General features: G+C 38.0%; 1 pseudogene across 1 annotated transcript; it reads right to left on the bottom strand.

Moving 5' to 3' along the window:
• Positions 1-3,448: 3,448 nt before the first annotated feature.
• Positions 3,449-6,882, bottom strand: LOC120109608 (G-type lectin S-receptor-like serine/threonine-protein kinase At2g19130 pseudogene; annotated as a pseudogene). The gene has a single exon (XR_015967361.1). The product of XR_015967361.1 is annotated as a G-type lectin S-receptor-like serine/threonine-protein kinase At2g19130 pseudogene (transcript).
• Between the last annotated feature and the right edge of the window lie 2,194 nt (positions 6,883-9,076).

Raw genomic sequence — 9,076 nt, 5'->3', positions numbered from 1 at the left:
TACAGTTTGTACCTCATTCAAGAGGACAAAATTTCCATCTTGGGATACCTTTAGCTCTAAAAGTGAAGAGCTTAAGATCGGTCTCTACCCAAAAGACCATTCTTTCAAGCCTCCTTTTATAACACATGCCTATATAGAAGTTTTGTGGCTTATTGGTGTGAAGAAATCTAGCTCACAGTCCTCGCTAGGGCTTAAACAAGGGTAGTATGTGAGGACTCATGCAGCCATATGTTTAGTCCTACATCGGCTATTTAATGGATAGATCATGAGTATTTATACAGGATCAAGGAACTTAAATAATATATCCTGTTTAGCTTTTTTGGATGAGGCTCTAAATCATTACGAATTCCAATGGACCCATGCTGCAGTGTTTTCTAGTCCACATGGGCTACAAGCTAGATACGCTCTGATACTATTTGTAATGATCAGGACCTCACCCAAAAAGACTAGCCAGAAAGTATTATTTAGGTTTTTTGGTCTTGTATAAGTATCCAGAATCTAGTTGATGTGAGAATAAATATATGCCTGCATGGGTCCTCCCACACAGATGCCTTCAGTGGAGATTATGATTTGGTTTTATGAAAGGAATTGGCCGCAAGAGAGAGTATCATCAACAATAGAGAGGTGGTTACTGAGAGAGAAGAAGAAAAGACATGGAGAGAGAACCAACTCCTGGTGGTGGCCATCAACTTAGAAATAAAGCACCAACAATCGATCTACTTAAATTTGGAATTTAACAATTGAAGTGGAAGTCTATGATGAAGCCAAAATGATAATTATTGGTCATAATTAAATAACCAACTAAATGGATAGATTGAAACTGTCAAGTTCTGGATCCATTAAAATTAATACAATAATACCCAATGGCTTGAGAACCTGCTCGCTCTCCAATCTAATACAGTTGCTCCACTGGTGGATGAGAAGGGCAGGGAATAATTGTTTGGCAAACTTCCTCAGAGCCCTAGGATGGCGGAAGAGAAGATGGTGTCTAGAGCTTCTTTGGTGCAACTGGAGAAGTCTGTAGCTGTTCCTGCCTCATCACTGGTGACTGTTGGCCGGAGCTTGAGCTTGCCTCTTTCCTTTGGAGGATAGAGTCTTTGAATCGCGACCTTGTTTTGCACGTTTGCATGGGGCACTGCCTACAGCTGCATCCTCATAGGTGCATGTTAGGTTAAATATTGATTCAGAAATCCTTAAATCCACAGTTGACTATCATCAAACAATAATAAGTCAAATTCATGGCCATATGAACATCACATTTTTATCAGGCATTTTGTAATTGTTGTGGTCAAATTAGGTGTCTGCTAACCCCTGGCTTTGGGTTAGGGTTCTGTGTTGTATTTTTTATCTTAAAGAAACTGTATTAGACCGAGTAACTATTTTCAAGAATAGACTAGATGACTATGGAAATGATGAGGCATTCGAAGCAATTCAGCTGAAAACTTACCTTTGTTGGGAAAATATACTGTTGTAGGAACAGATGAACCTTAACCTGCAAACTTTAATAATATCTAAGAAATGTGACATGAAAAAAAATTACCTTGTGATTTTTTTTAAAAGAGAATAGTTATTTGTAACTATTGTAGCCAACTGAATGAAACAATTCCTTCAGAGCATTTCAGAAAGAACAAGTTCGAATTTGATTTCTGTTTGATGTATTTGTTCTTTGTTACAGGAAGAGCTAAAAGCTAAAAATGCATGACTTATTACATCTATATATAGTCAGTTTTATGATTCAAAGAATATTATATAGTTTTGTGTTCCTTTACTTTTCAGATATCTTATATGGAGCATCTTACTTTGAGCTGCTTCTTTAACTCATTCCATGTTCTACTCTAGGACATATTTGGTTCGTGGAAAGAATTTTACTTTGCTGAAATATTTTTTCTGAGAAGCTGATATCTGGATATATGATACTTGAAAAAATAGTTTTTGGATGTTTCGTTAACTATGAGAAAGTGACATAGAAAACACAATTTTTAGAATAATTTATGTTTAGTTGAGCATCTACTTTTCTGAAAAAGTTGTATAAAATACTTATACCCTTAATAAAATTGTGTAAAATACCTGTAAAACATCACATGCATAATTTTAAAATATTTTAAAATATTTAGAAATAGGTATTAAAAATATGTATTGGGTTGAATTTTTAGAGTTCAAACAATTCTTAATAGTTGGCAACTTTTTTATATTATGGTAATTTTTAATAGTTATTAATATTATTTTTATATTAAAATTACCACAATTTCTTTATATTGTGGTAATTTTTAATAGTATTTTTTTAATAGTTTAAGATTAGCTATTAAAAATAGTTATTAAGAAGATCAGGATGGCTTAAGAGCATTTTGGTAAAAAAAAATATCATAATTTCTAGCTCATGGAAAAATAGTTTTTTCATATCCCATAGATTTTTCTTCCCTACGAAATGTGGTAAACTTATTTTCATGGAAAAGCTATTTTTTAATCTCTCTCCTTTGAAACCTTCAACCAATCATAAGGTATTTTTAGGGCTTTGCCTGGGCAGACCTTGTGTCGGTGTCTTTTTCCTTGCATTGCCTTTTTCTCTGGTGCTCTTCTCTCCTATTACCCCTTTCAAGAGGCAGCATGGTAGTCGTCACCCCCGCCGGAAAGGGAAGGGAGAGCGAAAGCTAGGGCAGACGGAGAAGGAGGTGGGGACTGGGGAAGAAGGAGCTAGGGCAGCGCCGCAGCAAGTCGGAGGAGGATTGAGGAGGATGGTTGGAGAGGAGGGGTTGGAGAGGAGGGCATTGGGCCAATCGTCGGATGCAGGGTTTGGGACTGATCTCAATCCTCGGATCCCGAACTCATTTGGTCTTGTTAAATCACGAGCTCTGTTTGGACTCGTGAGCTGCTCAGGCTCGGATTTAAACGGGTTTCATTTTGGGCCCGTGCTCGGGCTCGTTTGACTAACGAGCCGAGCCTGAGCAGCTCGGCTCGTTAACAAGCCTAATTATCTTATCCTTTCTGACTCTGTTGGTTGCACTCACACCTGTTCTGTGTAAGCTGGCGTTGTACCAAAAAAAAATCATGAGGTATTTTTTTATTTTTTTATTGACTATACTTTCCTCACTTCTTTGCCCACGAAGCAAACGAATCCCTAGTGTACTCCCATATTAGATTCTTGTCATCAAGAACACAACCGATAAATGATCCATCAGACCTTCATAGAGGTTTCTAGTCTTCACACCCAGGTACCCCTAGCCAATCTGCAAGGTGATATCATTCATGACATATGGACAAATAACACTTAAATTGCTTCAAAAACTTAATCTTTCTGTATGTGATCTAATAAGCTAAGATTCATTTGCTAATCAACTTTGTTAGAAGCACATATATGAAAGAAAATCTAATCTTACAACACCGTCACTGTGATTGTAAAAATGGTTTTGAGGTGATTTTAATTCAGGTATTAGACACCTGGAGATTTCTCTTTTCTTGACGGAGCTGAAGATTTCTCTTCAGCTGAAATTATTGACTCTAATTTGGCATGTACTTGAATCCAAGTTAATATGCTAGAAGACCAGAATCATTTGTATGAATACAAGATGGGCAGAACACCGACCAGTTCATATGACAACAATGATCAGAATGCTGAACTTATTTCTAGTCCTGAGTGCTATTATGCACTCTTCATAACAGTGTTTTCACCTCCAATGATGATGTATCTACCAAAATATATAACTAATTCCGATTCTATCAAAAAAAGGAAAAAGATGATATATCTACCAGCAATATGCAATTAGCTTCAGATGTGAACAGTTCTTGAAGATTCCTAAAGTGTGACCAGCAATTGATGCTGAAAGCACCACAAGTTCAGAAGAAATAGCATTTGATAAGTGCTAGTGCAAAATCTTGGTGAATTAGTGATACCATGATTTCCATCATAGACGTCAGATTTTTTCACTCAGATGACAAAATAAAACCACAATTGAAGATATTAATCTGGCCTAGCTATTCTACCTAACTTTTAAGACAAAATTTGGTCAAGTACTTCATTGAAATAGCTCACAAAGTGATCCAAGCAACTATCTTTGTTTTATTCTTATATATATGTATATATTATTTTAACACAAATAGCTGGGAATACTACAGAGCAGCTCAAGGGATTAGTTAAAGCTTACATGTGACAGCAGATCTTAATGGATTTACTTAAATAGTGGGTTATAACGTCTGCCCACCAAAAGTTGCTTCAGAAGAAAGCATATCCTCTCGATTCTCCACAAGGTTATAAAGTTGCTTTGGAATAGGTGGCGTGTTCACCTCTACAACCCCTTCTAGGATTTGAACAACCAAACTCATTGTTGGCCTGTGACTCTCTTCATCTTGGATACACCAAACAGCAACCCTACAAGCTCTTCTCAGTTCATCCACATTAGCTTTACCCTCTAACCTGTGATCTAATAAACTAAGAATTTCGTCTTTATTAATTTTGCTGGCAGCCCAAATGGGGAAAAATGTAACATTTCCATCCTCAGATACCTCTGCATTTCTCCTGCCTGATATAACTTCAAGAAGCATCATACCATAACTATAAACATCAGCCTTTGGGGTGATGGCCAATCCAGAGATCCATTCAGGTGCAAGGTAGCCCAGGGTTCCTCTCATGGTTGTCAGAACTCTGCTGAATTCCCTGCCAATTAGCTTTGCCATGCCAAAGTCGGCTACTTTAGGAGAGAATTCTGAGTCTAGAAGTATGTTTTCAGGCTTGATATCGCAGTGTATGATGCAGTCTCTGCAATGCCCATGAAGATAAGCCAATCCCCTAGCTGTCCCAAGAGCAATCTGAAATCTTGCAGTCCAGTCTACAATCTTGGATTTTTTCTGAAACAATTGAGAGCCCAATGAGCCATTTGGCATGTAATCATATACCAGCAATCTTTCAGAACCTTCCGAACAGAATCCGCGAAGGCCAACAAGATTCACATGCCTTGCCTGCCCAATTGTGCTCACTTCTGCTCGGAACTGCTTCTCTCCTTGTCCAGTTCTTTCAAGTCTCTTCACTGCTACTAAAGTTGAATCGGGCAATGTTCCTTTAAAGACAGTTCCGAAGCTGCCAGCTCCTAGCTTTTCGGAGAAGCGGTTGGTCGCCTTCACTAAATCCTTGTACCTAAATAGCACCAATGAACAACCCTTGATCTCTTCTGATACACCAGTTGGATGCTTAGATTGAAATTTCCATATCAGTGCAACAGCAACAACTAAACAAACGGCAGATCCAGCAACTGCTCCAATAATGATTGGTATGATTCCATGAACTCTTTGGCTGTTTTCACTCCGAAGATCAGAAGCTGCAAGGCGAAGATAAAGGACTCCAGAATCTCCAGTGCTTGAACCATTGGAAAGTTTCTTAAGATCATAGAGATCCCCATTCCATATCGAACACGTACCGCTGTATGAGTAAGCAGTACAGAAACAACTTCTTAAGCAAGCTGATTCACATTCTTCTGCAGTCCCAGCCCCCAAATATTGTGGATTGGTCGGTGGTTGCACATCGGATATCATCAAAAACTCATCTTTTTCTCTGTTCACGGAGCTATTGAAACACTGCAAAGGGGTTCTCCTTACACACCCACCACTCCAATCACTCAAATTCCAATCTGTCGAGGATTGTGGTTCGAAACCTTCTAAACAACTGCAGAAAGGCACTGTTTCTAAACTGCAGCTGCCGAAAGCCCCACATAGAGATGGAACCGAGCATGGATCACTTGGTAATAGACAAACCCATAACCATTCCTGAGAACTCTCAATCCACTTCAAGATCTTTGCTTGCCCTGTTACATCCATGACGAGTCTCGATATAGTAGAGGTATCTCTAAAGGTGTACGTGAAATAGTTCTCCCTTTCATTGGAAACATGGACATAGCTCAGGTAATTGCCCGAACTCATATCAGGAATGTTGGCAAATATCTTGCCATTCCAAAGCCCGGTAGTCCAATATTTGGTACCATTTCGCCATAGAAAATATTGGTCGGTTCCGTTTGGGTCTATGCCATGGGAGAAAAGTCCAGTTGAAGGATCCTCCAAGTTTCTCCATGAAATAAGGAGCTGGTTTTCTCCAGAGATTCTATTCAGACCAAGCTTCTGTCTAGGCAGCCATGTATCAGTTGGGTGATCAAAACTCTGCCACAATGCAGCAGAGGAGTTCGAACCGTATCTTAAAACCAAGTTGCCTGTGTCAAGAAGCACCGCGACCGTGGAATTTGTTGAGGTGGTCATGATTAAATTTGATGACCAGACTGGGATCCCAGATTGGGCAAGGACTAGATTGCCATCTTCTGAGATCTTAAGTTCTGATGCACCAGTGTCAGATATTGGATGGTCTCTGTTTGCTATCCAAACTACTGCTCTAACTGGGATTTGTTTATACCATATGCCTATGTAGAAATTTTTAGAGTTGTTACCTGGTGTGAAGAAACCCAGTTCGAAGATGCCACCTTGAGAGACAATGGTCTGGTTTCCAGAGAGAGACCGATCTGGATAGAGGGTATCAGCTGCTTTGGAGAGATGGGAACTGAAGGAGAAATGGATAAGGAAAACCAGTGTCAGGAAACATGACTTGCTCCAGTGATCCATGTTTTGATAGAAACAATAGGCTGAAAGGAGGAAGAAATGATGTATTGAGAGAGAGATGATAGAACAAAATAGTTAATAGGAAGGTATCAGCTTCTCTAGATAGATGGCTTCTGAAGGAGAAGAAAGGCTAGAAAAGGTTATTCCATCTTCTCTGGAGGAAGAAGAAAAAAATAGCACAATAGATGAAGAATAAGGGAGGATCTTTCTTCCATTCATCCTTTTCTGACCAAAACTCGCACCAAAGGCACCAAAATGATGGAATAGAAAAGAAAACAGCACTACTAGACAATAGATATGAAGCAGAAAATTAGAAGTAGCCGTTTTCTTGAAGACCATGTGACGTTGAACATGGTTACCATTCAACGCACGGCTCTCTTTTCTTCTCCTAAAATTAGATATCGTCCTTTTGACTCTACTTACCTTAAGAATATATTTTTTTCATAAATATTGAACTTTCAAACCCCAAAGGTCCACGGTCAAACCATCAAAGTCTATGGAAAGGACGGCCCAGATCAAGAAGCTCATGCATCAAAATCTATCAATTTGGATACGCATTAGTAAAGACTTTGCCTCGTGATCTAAATTATTATTGCTAATCTATAATTTTGATTGATCAATGAGGCCTCAAGTTTTTTGACTTGACAGGCTTTTATTTGCTCAATTAATAAAGTTGGAGGAAGTGGTTCGCTTCCTCCATTTTCTTCAAAAAAAGAAAGAAAGAAAGAAAAGCCTTGAGGGACTTTTAAATCGCTTTCTTAGGAGAGAGGGCCTGTAGTATTAACTCACAATAATATCCTAATCACAGTTCTGATGCTATAGTCTTGATTATAATTAATTGTTCGACAACAATGCAATGCGCGCGCGCACACGCAATAAAAAAAAAAAAAATCAAAGTTTTTGCTGCATGTCCTGATCCTAGACTTACCAAGAAACCCCAATGAGCAGAAACAAAGCAAAATTTCTAAAACATAAAAAATTGTTCCATAACATGGGATTATTATATTTTCTCGGAGAAAAAGGCAATAGTATACCTGAGTCCCTGTTCCCTGAAATCCTTTCAAAGCGTCTCTTATGATGGATCACCGGAACGTTATATCATTTTTTTTTTCTCAAAAAAAAATCAATAAAATATCTGAAAAATAATAATGTTCTGCAAGTCTGAAAAATTTACTTTGTTAGGCGGGGACTAGTTAAAAATTTAGAAAATATCATGTATACCCCTATTGCAGCTATGGATTACATACAACTCCTCGCCTTGTGTTTGAACTAGTCCCGACCACTGGACAGCCGGAGCTAGTTAAAACTCAACATAAGGGAGAGTCTGGCTGGAACTGTGTGTACCCTACCAGGACTCTCTTTCTTCCTTGTGGAAAAAGGGACATTAAAAACAAAAATTATATCTATTTGAATAGAGTTGATCACAGCCGGGCTTGGGTATAGAAAATGTCAACTTTTAAATAAGCCTAGCCTGAAGCCTAACTAAAAATGAATATAGTTTAGATCCGAGGTCCGATCCATCATCAGCTTTATGTTTGAATAATTATATTCTAGACTAGTTGCAAAAAAATATAATATATATGTGTGTGTTTGTGCACGCATGCGCATGCGGGTTATTTGACTTTCTTAATCATATATAAGTACCTAAAATCTTTCTGCCAAATAACTACTGTGAGACTAAAAACACGTTTGTAGTGGTCCTCACACATTATCTTATTTTTCAGATTCACTATAACAACAGAAACTCTTTAACTACCTTAAATGCATCACGACCTATAATATGCTGGGAAAGGAGGATTGCACTATTATACGATAAATCTATGCATAATATTTGATCCATATAGATGAATGTATTGATGAATTGCAGTTAATGTGATTGGTTCATGTTTTTTTTTTTTTTTTGTCTTCGAGGTGAGATCTATGATTTTTTTTAAAAGTATGATTGCATTATTATTCTAGATCCGATTTATATTTATTTACAGCAGATTTTAATTGTTCATGCATAATATTGTACTGCATCACGCATCAGAAAGGAGGCCAGCCCAATAAGATGAGAAAGGAGGCCAGGCATATAATCTACTAGGGCATAGCCAACCCAAGATATACATCACAGGATTGTACCTATGGGTGAGATTAAGACACTAGAAAAATGGTATTTTAATAGAAGACGAGTGACATTTCTCCATTAAGTATGAATAACAAGATAAATGGGGTTCCATCTTGTGCATGAATTGGTTCCATAACTTTTTTGTCATTGATAGAATGAGGTACTAGTACTTGCTCAATTCAGCATTCGAAAGTCGACTAATTTATCCATGAAGATGCAGTAGTTAAGGTGGTATTGGAACTCCATCGAAAAAGTTCTTCGTTGCCAAATGGCTATATAAGGGAATAAGAGCCTGTACCTTGATTGCCCTTATGAAAGTTATGGTGGGCAGTGAGGCTGAGACAAGGGAATTTCCCATCATGTTATATTTCAATTGTATTT

Source organism: Phoenix dactylifera, chromosome 1 (assembly GCF_051530095.1).
Source record: "Phoenix dactylifera cultivar Ajwa chromosome 1, Ajwa_hap1_PhDact_Kaust_v1.1, whole genome shotgun sequence".
In the NCBI taxonomy this organism is placed as follows: Eukaryota; Viridiplantae; Streptophyta; class Magnoliopsida; order Arecales; family Arecaceae; genus Phoenix; species Phoenix dactylifera.
Note: the sequence above shows the minus strand (reverse complement) of the source record. Positions and strands in the feature narration are given on the sequence as shown.